This window comes from Rattus norvegicus, chromosome 16, assembly GCF_036323735.1.
Source record: "Rattus norvegicus strain BN/NHsdMcwi chromosome 16, GRCr8, whole genome shotgun sequence".
NCBI classification, from domain to species: Eukaryota; Metazoa; Chordata; class Mammalia; order Rodentia; family Muridae; genus Rattus; species Rattus norvegicus.
In genome coordinates, this window is record NC_086034.1 from 27,433,480 (window position 1) to 27,442,926 (window position 9,447).

Consider the following 9,447-nt stretch of genomic DNA (forward strand, 5'->3'; position numbering starts at 1 on the left):
AAGATAAAATTTACAATTATGGCACAACCTACTTAGTTATCATCAGTAGCCATTTTTAATGCCCGGGCACAAATTTAAATACTTAAATCTTTTGCAAATTGTAGAGTTAGATGTGTGTGTGTGTGTGTGTGTTTATAGGTGTGTATATACTCACACATGCTTGTGTGTTTCACATACTTCACAAATTATTAATGAAATGAAATCAAAATGGATGTTATAAATGTGATTTCCTCATAATATAAATCTCTTAAATGTAGTAAAATTTTAAGAAGCATATTAATGCTAATACACTTAGCTTGATTATGCATTCCAAGATTTCTAGCAGTTTCCCAGACTCTCAAACCACCAACAAATTACATAACAAATGGAGAAACTAGATTGTTATTGTGAGGATAAACTTTTAACCTACTTGAAATTCAAATGTTCAACCATAACATATAAATGTAAAACCTACATGGAGAAAATTTCAGACCAAAGCCCCTTTTATGTCCAACCAAAATAGATAGAGGCAATGATAAAAACTAGATTAATAAACTTATTTGAAAAGAGTATACTAGCAACTGGAAACAAGTTCTGTGCTATAATAACTACTCAGGGACCAGCGCATTCTATCCCCAATGCCAAACCTTGCCTCATTCTCCATTGCAATGGGGTTTAGAACCAGATACTTGGCTCTTGAACCTAGATTTAGCTTGTAATAGGTCTGCAGTTTCTGTGGATTCACTGGGAGTCATTGTCCAGGTCCCTAAGAGTGAAATCAGTTACCCTCACAGCAGACATTCAACCCCTGTGACAAAGTAGTGTCATAGCAAGGAAGGCTGAGTACAAACCATCAAAACAACAGTTCAATTTGTTCATCTGAGTAATTAATAATCACTCAGTTATTATTTTGAAGGAAGTGATTCCTTTGAAGGAAAGGAAGAAGGACTGTACATCTCCACTGTGTCATAAATCAATTACCAGTCTGCCTTCTATGAAGATAGACAGAATCTGAAGTGGATTGCAGATTTCCACACACACTGGACTACCCTGCCAATCACTGCAGCTGTCATGCCAGATGTGGTGCTGTTCTTCATAAATTAATTTGTCTGCAAGTGCTGGCTCAGAGATTTGGTAAATGTCTTCTTGTCTACTCGGACTAGATAAAATAAAAATAGTTGGCATTTGAACGGAATGGGCAAAATTAGATATCTACATTTTTTTTCTTTGAGGGTTTTGTTAACTTACAGTCCCTATGCAATGATATAAACTAAGAGATCTTGACCGACTTGACATCCCACCAAACATCACTGTCATTCATGCCATTGATAACTGTGTGAATTGGGTTAAATTGTACACGCTGGCTCAAAAACTAGAGGCCCTAGTAAGACACAGCCTCCATAAAGCAAGAGGTAATTATCTAGCTTGGTTCATGGACCAAGATAACAGACCAGTAAAGCAATCAGGGATCTAATATCCTGAGATGGAAACAGCATCATGAATAACTGGAGGATGCATATATCACTTTGTAACTCCACTACCAAGAAAATCTAATGCCCAATAGGCTTTTTTTACACACAGGAAGATGGGACGTTTTCCCATCTTTGAGTGGGTCCCAGAGAAAGAAAATCCTCTACAGTAGATCCAGACTTCAGTTAAGATAATCCCATCACTTACACCACATCATCTAGAGCCCAAGTGATACCAGAGTTCCCAGTAGAAATGCAATATGTTCTCTGGGACTCTTCAGTGAGGTGACAACAGGACAAATACCTGGAATTCTGGAGTAAAACTATGTCTTTAGGGAAGAACTATGTACCTTTGAGAACCTAATCCTGACATGTTCCTGGATAGTGGTAAAAAATAGAGCAACAGGGGTATTCATGAATCTGTAACATTTGATCCGATTTGACAGGCTCACTAAATCATAAAGTCAGGTGAGTCTAATAGTAATCCACTGTAAGATAGAAACAGTAGATGTAAAACACACCATAGCCCACATGTGAAGGCACTTTACTAGGGAAACTAGATCCATGCCCATCATTGCTGTTCATGTTAGCAGAGGATTTAAAAAACAAAACATAATGAAACAAATAAAAAAATCCTACTATTTTCCAAGGTTATGAAAGGTTTAAGCTGAAAATGGTGGCAACTTCACAGCAGTGTCGCTTGAGAGGAGCCATGAAAGACTGGAGAGTGAAAAGAAAAGGCTTTCCCTCCACATGACAAATCTGGCACACACTTTACATACACAGGAGAGAGGCTATATAGAGAGCTCAGGGCAACACTGAGTACCTCAATAGACACGTTTGGATTTGATTGGAATAAAGAAGTTTAAAATTTCATGAATAAAAATATTTGATATGCAGGCAACATGGGAATGGATTTATGTAAATGCATAAAAGAAAGTGTTATGTATTATATATTAAAGCTTATGACAGTGTCTACCACACAGCAAGTAAATTTTGGGCAATTGTCTTCCACTGACCTGCCATTAGCTATTCTAGGATGGACATCATGGACAGACTAGCTTAATTAATTTAATGGCCAAAACTGAGAGTAATGTTACAGACTTCTACTGACCAAAGATGCCTTCCCTATTGCTGCAAATAACTGTTCGACTTGTCAGAAAGAGAAACCAATCCTAGGATAGCCGAGAACCTTTTCTCAAAAAGACAGAAGAGTTACCTGATGCTAAGTTGACTACTTTGTTTTTCTTTTGACCTGGAAAGAGCAAATTCTTGCTCTAACTGGGATAGATATTTATGACGGGTGAGAGTAATCATTCTTACTAACTAAATACTACAAGTACAGCATCCAGGGATGAATGAAGTGATGAATTCTCCAGTGTCATAGCTCACTTAGAACAAAGGGCTCTTTCTAGAACACAGAAAGTGAAGAAGTGGTTCCATCATTTGGCCTGTAGAAACAAAGTTAAGAAACAACTGAGAAGCAATATCCAATAAATATTGAGCTTCAGATTCCAGGGTATATGTGGAAATTGAGTCAAAATATTTGGACATCATTAAATGTCCAAATAAAATAGCCCATCTGAGGACTAGCAATCTATAAACAACATCCCTAGAGGAAGAATACAAGTATAATATTGGACAGTAAGATGGACTGCTATATTTGGAGCTGTTAGTATATCACTAAACTGCCTCTCTAATGCCTTTTAAAAGGGAAATCCTTGAGTATCCTGGACTAAGTATTTCTCAAAGATCCAAGAGGTCTCAAAGGAGACCTAGCTATTTCTCAAAGAAACTTTAGATAATCTTCACAAGAGAAAGAGCACTGTGAACATGAAGACATATCACTACCCAATTTTCACTTTAAGAATCAAGTTTGTCCCATCCTCTGGATGAACTAGCCCCTTCGGCATCTGCATCGAGTACAGGTAGCTATGTAAATTCTAAAGGCATACTCTGCAATGCAGAGGGGGCACCCAGGGACTTATCTTAAGGTATCACAAAGTCCTAACCATTTCCTGTGAGTGCAAGACATTAGCTCACAAGGCTTCAGAAACATACTCAGAACCTGTGTGTCACTGAGGCTTTGTGGCACCTTCTCTGTTTGCCTAATGCTACTACCATTGTGACAACTATATCCTTAGAAACCCTTATTGACTGTCTCCCTTTCCAGCATTTGTTATCGACACTTCTAATGTTACTTTCTAGAACTTTCTATGTATTAGTAGTTGTTTTATATTCAGAAGTCTGACTTAGATAAATCAACACGTCATAGTGTCACGTCTTATTTCTAAAATCTCTCTCTCTCTCTCTCTCTCTCTCTCTCTCTCTCTCTAACCCTCTGTGTGTGTGTGTGTGTGTGTGTGTGTGTGTGTGTGTGTGTGTGTGTGTTGTACCATAGCATATATGTGAAGGTCAGAGGATAACTTACAGGAGTTGGTTCTCTCCTTCCACCGTGGTTACCAGGGAACAAACTCAGACACTCAGATATCAGCTTGAGTGCCAAGTGCTTTTACCGACTTTGCCATCTGCCCAAACTTGAGTTACTTTTTCTTAAACCAAGGCTTCTAATATGATGTGTTCATGATATAGCCAGAAATACTTCTGCTTCAAATACCGGATTATTCCAATTGATAGAAAATATAGTTACTTTCCCTTTTTAATCAATTTCACATTTTAAAAAAAATCTAAAGGAAAATATAGAACACATTTAGTCAGGAGTTTAATTCCTTGGAGGAATATATTTCACTTGAGATTAATTTGAGGAACCATGCAAAAGTAAGACACTTTCATTGCTTTACAAAGTGTGTAAGAGAGCAAACATAAAAAGAGGAAAGGCCTATTTTGGTTCACAGTTTCAGACGTTTCAATCAATGACCAGTTACCCCTGTTGCTTTTGGGTCTTGTGTTTTATTGCAGGGACACTGGACAGGCTTCTCCTCTGATGGCACACAACAGACAAGAAAAGAGCCCGAGAATCCCAATGTCCCCTTTAAGGTAACTACCCCAAAGACCTAAATTGCTTTCACTAGACCTTGACTCCCCAAAATTCCACCCCCACCCAGGATCACCAAAGGGAGGCAACAAACCTTCCACTTACAGGCTTTGGAGAGACATTTAAGATTTAACATACAGCTATCTTGAGAGAAAATAATTCTAGCTACTTACCAATCCTTCTTATGTCTGAGACACAGTAGTGTATGTCCGGCATGCATCCTAGAACTTTTCTGAGAGAAGAGCTTACGGTGATTGTATCTCCACTACGGCTTTGCTTTTAATTCTGTGTTGCTTTATTTGGTTTTAATCTGCCTTAGAGAGCCGCATTTCTCAAATGGCTGAAGCTATATCTTTATATTTTTGTTGTTCTTCTTCCCTAAGTCATGAAAGATTAATTATAGTTTCCATGAGAATTCGGGTGTACTGGGAGCTCATTTATTCTCCTTCAACTAAAAATACTGGATGTTTTCTAGGTATCAGGATCTTGAACAATAGGCGTTAGTGATAGAAAGTTGATGAGATATGACAATAATCTCAGCATAAAAGGTAAAATAAAATACCCCGTTCTTTCCCCTATAAGAAAGGGAAGAAACTACCACCACAGTGTTTCTACATAATGAATTCCCTTTAAAGACTCAAACATTCAAAAGGAAGGAAAGAAGACAGACAGGGAAGGAAGGAAGGAAGGAAGGAAGGAAGGAAGGAAGGAAGGAAGGAAGGAAGGAGGGAGGGAGGGAGGGAGGGAGGGAGGGAGGGAGGGAGGGAGGGAAGGAAGGAAGGAAGGACTGAAATGTAATGATAGATGTATTTATTGGTTGGATTATAGGAATCACTTCAAGGTACACAATTAAATCATTATATTGTATACTTTATATGTGATTTATATACTATATATAATAAATATATAATAGCACACACACACATACACACACACACACACACACACACACACACACACACACACAGAGGCATGCATGTTTTAAGTTAGAGTCTTCCTATGTCCTCTAAGCTGCCCTCAATGGGCAATCCTCTTTCCCCACCCTCCTGAGTCCTGAGGTTATAGGAATAGACCTCCATATCTAGATCAGATATACCTATTTTAAAATTATACCTCAAAAGAGAATACTAGGGCTGGCAGGAGGAAGGTAGAAGATAAGGGGAAAGAGAAGAGGAAGAGGCAGTAACCCTCTATCCTGTTATGATTTGAGCTGCAAATTTGAGTTGGGGATCAACAGTGGTTACTTGATAAGATCTGAACATCTATGTTTGACTTCAGAGCGTGGATGGCCCCCACCTTTACTACTGCAGAAGTCAGTGACAAAAGCTGGAACATATAGTGAATATGTACAAAGATGTTTCTTTAAAAAAAAACAACAGAAAATATAAGAAATTTTGCAGAGTTTTCTTTTTCCTGATTAATATAGCACTGTAAATATTTTCAAGTAGGCATCTCCTGGACCGCTTGCTATCATTTTCTGTCATATACCCAGTCTTTTCCAATTCTTTATTCTTAAAGTAGAGAAATCGATTTCCCCCTTCCTCTGCCAACTTATCTTTAAAGATGACTCTATGTCTATCCCCCAAGTCTTGTTCCTGATAAAGTCAAGACAAGCAAAGCTGTTCAGTGGGATCTTTAAAATATCTTACTAAGCCCTGGGTAGAACAACAAAAGAGTGCCATTTCAATGGTTATAGGTAGAAACTGTAACCTAAAAGCTCTTCTGATTCCATGGGCTTCTGATACAGATTAATGGGATCATTCCTTAGAGTGTTGGCCTCTAACTGTATCAGGAAAACCAGTCTCATGTAACACATACACACACACACACACACACACACACACACACACACACAGAGAGAGAGAGAGAGAGAGAGAGAGAGAGAGAGAGAGAGAGAAAACACATGTACATACTGACTCAACTCAACAAATGGGGAAAGAAAGAAAGAAAGAAAGAAAGAAAAGGAAGGAAGGAAGGAAGGAAGGAAGGAAGGAAGGAAGGAAGGAAGGAAGGAAGGAAGGAAGATATTCTTGATTTTCTAAATTCCTCAAGAGAATGGTATGGTCCATTTGCTGTCTACTTAAAATGGCACAGTGGAGAGGAGAGCGTCCAGGCTTCAGACTGTACAGGTAATGTTAATTCCCAGGCAAATGCCCGACAAGCTGAGATCCTGGCCTGGGAAAACAACATCTACTTCTCAGGTTGTTGTGAAAATTAGACACAGTTAGAAGAGAACTGCTATGTCATCCTTCTTTATATTCTCCCTCTTTCCACTCCCACCCCAGCTCTTCCCCCTAGGACCCTCTCTCCTTTCCTTCTCTTCTTTTCCCTCTCCCTCTCTCCCCATCTCTGTCTCTGTCTCTTTGTCTCTCTTTCTCTCTGTCTCTGTCTCTGTCTCTGTCTCTCTCTCAGCCCACCTCATGTTCCTGTGGCCTTGCCTTTCTTTGTCTCCAAGATGAACTGTACCTTGTCTGGAACTTTAAGTCAAAATAAACTCTCCTGTAAGTTTATTTTGGTCAGGGTACAGAAACAAAAAAGTAACTAATACAAATTAATAGATTTAAATTGCACAATGTCTCAGCGAGTGAAAGAGGCAAAAAAAAAACTGCATTGTATATAATGTCATGGTTTTCTGAATGGGAAAATAGAAACTAAACTCCCAAGAGCAGTGAGGAAGATCATTTCTCCATCTCTTCACAGTTTCAAGGTTTGGGGACACCAATCATTGCCAGTTGTATGTAAAGCAAATGTCTTCCGGCCAAAGCCTGTCATTTCACCACTGTAATGTTTTGATATACAAGGGCTCTTCAGCTTGTAAGGTAATTTATTAATCTTGTTTATGGCTGGTACTTTTGGAAATGAAGAATAATGGATTTCTCTGTGGTTTTCAATGCATAATAATTACTGCCATATTATTATGAATCATTTTAGTTTTCAGATTTGTCAAATTTATGAAGCCTTGTGCAATTTTGGTTGACAACCTTGCATATAAAAAATGACCTCTGTATAGTTTGAGTTTGTGTATTTCTTGTGAGAATGAGTCTGGGATTCTTTTCACATGAATAAAAGACATTTATCTATCTTTCTTATCATCTATCTGTTCATATTTTCTATTGATCAGTTAATGGCATTGATGTTCTTTTTCTTCATGGTTTTATTGTTGTTGCTGTTGTTGTTGTTGTGTTTTATTTTTTAAGATTAGCCCTCTATCTTGAGGTAAGGTGGTAGTTGCAAATTTTTTCTATTTGTCATTTGAGTTCTATTTTGCTGGTGATTTTGTCTTCTTTCCATTCACTGGTGTGACTAACAAGCAGTTCCCATATTCTTTATAGTTTTATTTACTAATCTTGTCTGACATTCTGGTTGCTATTTGGAAGTCCCTTCACATATCTAGGTTCATGGCAACTTATTTGAATGTGAGTTATAGATCTGATTCACTTTTTAAAAAATATTTATTCATTTACTTTTCAATCCAATACCAGATCTTCTCAACTCAGTACCCCTCACTTAAGTACTCCCTACATTCCCCTTAGAAAGAGAAGTCCCCTTCTGGATGTGAACTCCCCACTCCACAGTACACACTCCTCACTCTCACCCCCAAACCCTGCACATGAAGTTGCTGCAGAACTAGGCACATCCTCTCCCACTGAGGCCAGACAAGTTTGTCCATTTAGCAGTACAGATCCACAGGCAGGCAAGTAGTCAATAGGTTCAAAGAAGCCCCTGCTCCAGTTGTTTGGGGAATCCACATGAAGATTAAGCTGCTCATCTGCTACTTATGTGCAAAGGGCCTAGGGTCAGTCCATGCTCACTCTTTGGCTGGTGATTAAGTCTCTGTGAGCACTGAAGGGTTCAGACTAGCTGCCTCTGTTGATCTTCCTGTGGAGTATCTGTCACATTCTGATCCCACAGTGTTTCTCCCAATTCTTCTGTAAGACTCCCCAGGCTCCATCCACTGTTTGGGTGTGTCTCTGCATGTCTATCCATTAGCTAATGGGTAGAGACTCTCAGAGGACAGTTATGTTAGGCCCGTGTCTGCCAGGACAACTAAGTATCATTAATAGTCTCAGGGATTGGTTCTTGCCTATTGGATGTATCTCTATTTGGGGCAGGCATTGGTTTGTTCGACTCTGTTCGATCTTTGTCCCTGTACATCTTATAGACAGAGGCTTTGTGGGTGGATTGGTGTCCTTATTCTTCCATTGGGAGTCCTGCCTGGATATAGGAAGTGACCACTTCAAGATCCATATCCCCACTGCTAGGAATCTCAGCTAGACTCAATTCCCATAGACCCTCTGTGGGCTTACCCCATCCCAGGACTCTGGCATATCATAGATTGCCCCCATCGCCCCCAGATGCTCTCCTCTCTCTCTCCCCTGCTCTCCCTACATGTGATTTCCCCCTCTGCTTCCATTTCCTCTTCCACCCAATCCTTCCTTCCATTGACCTCCAATATCTCTTTTGTTTCCCCTTCTGACAAAGATTCAACCATTCTACCTTGTGCTCTCCTTGTTATTTGGCTTCTTTGGGTCTGTTGATAATAGCATTGTTATCCTATACTTTGTGGGTAATATCCACTTATGAATGAGTACATACTATAAACATACTTTGGGAACTGGGTTATCTCACTCAGGATATTTTCTAGTTCCATCTATTTGTCTGAAAAATTCATGATGTCATTGTTTTTAATGGCTAAGTCGTATTCCATTGTGTAGATATACCACATTTTGTGTATCCATTCTTCAGTTAATAGACATCTAGGCTGTTTCCAGTCTCTGGCTATTACAAATAAAGCTGCTATGAACATAGTTGAGGAAGTATCCATGTAGGATGGTTGAGTATCCTTTGAAATACACCCAGGAGTGGTATAGCTGGGTCTTAAGATAGAAATATATCAAGTAGGCTTCATCCCAGGCATGCTGGAGTGGTTCAGTATATGAAAATCTATCAACAATAATCCAACACTATAAATAACGTGAAAAACAAAACTCTACATGATCATCT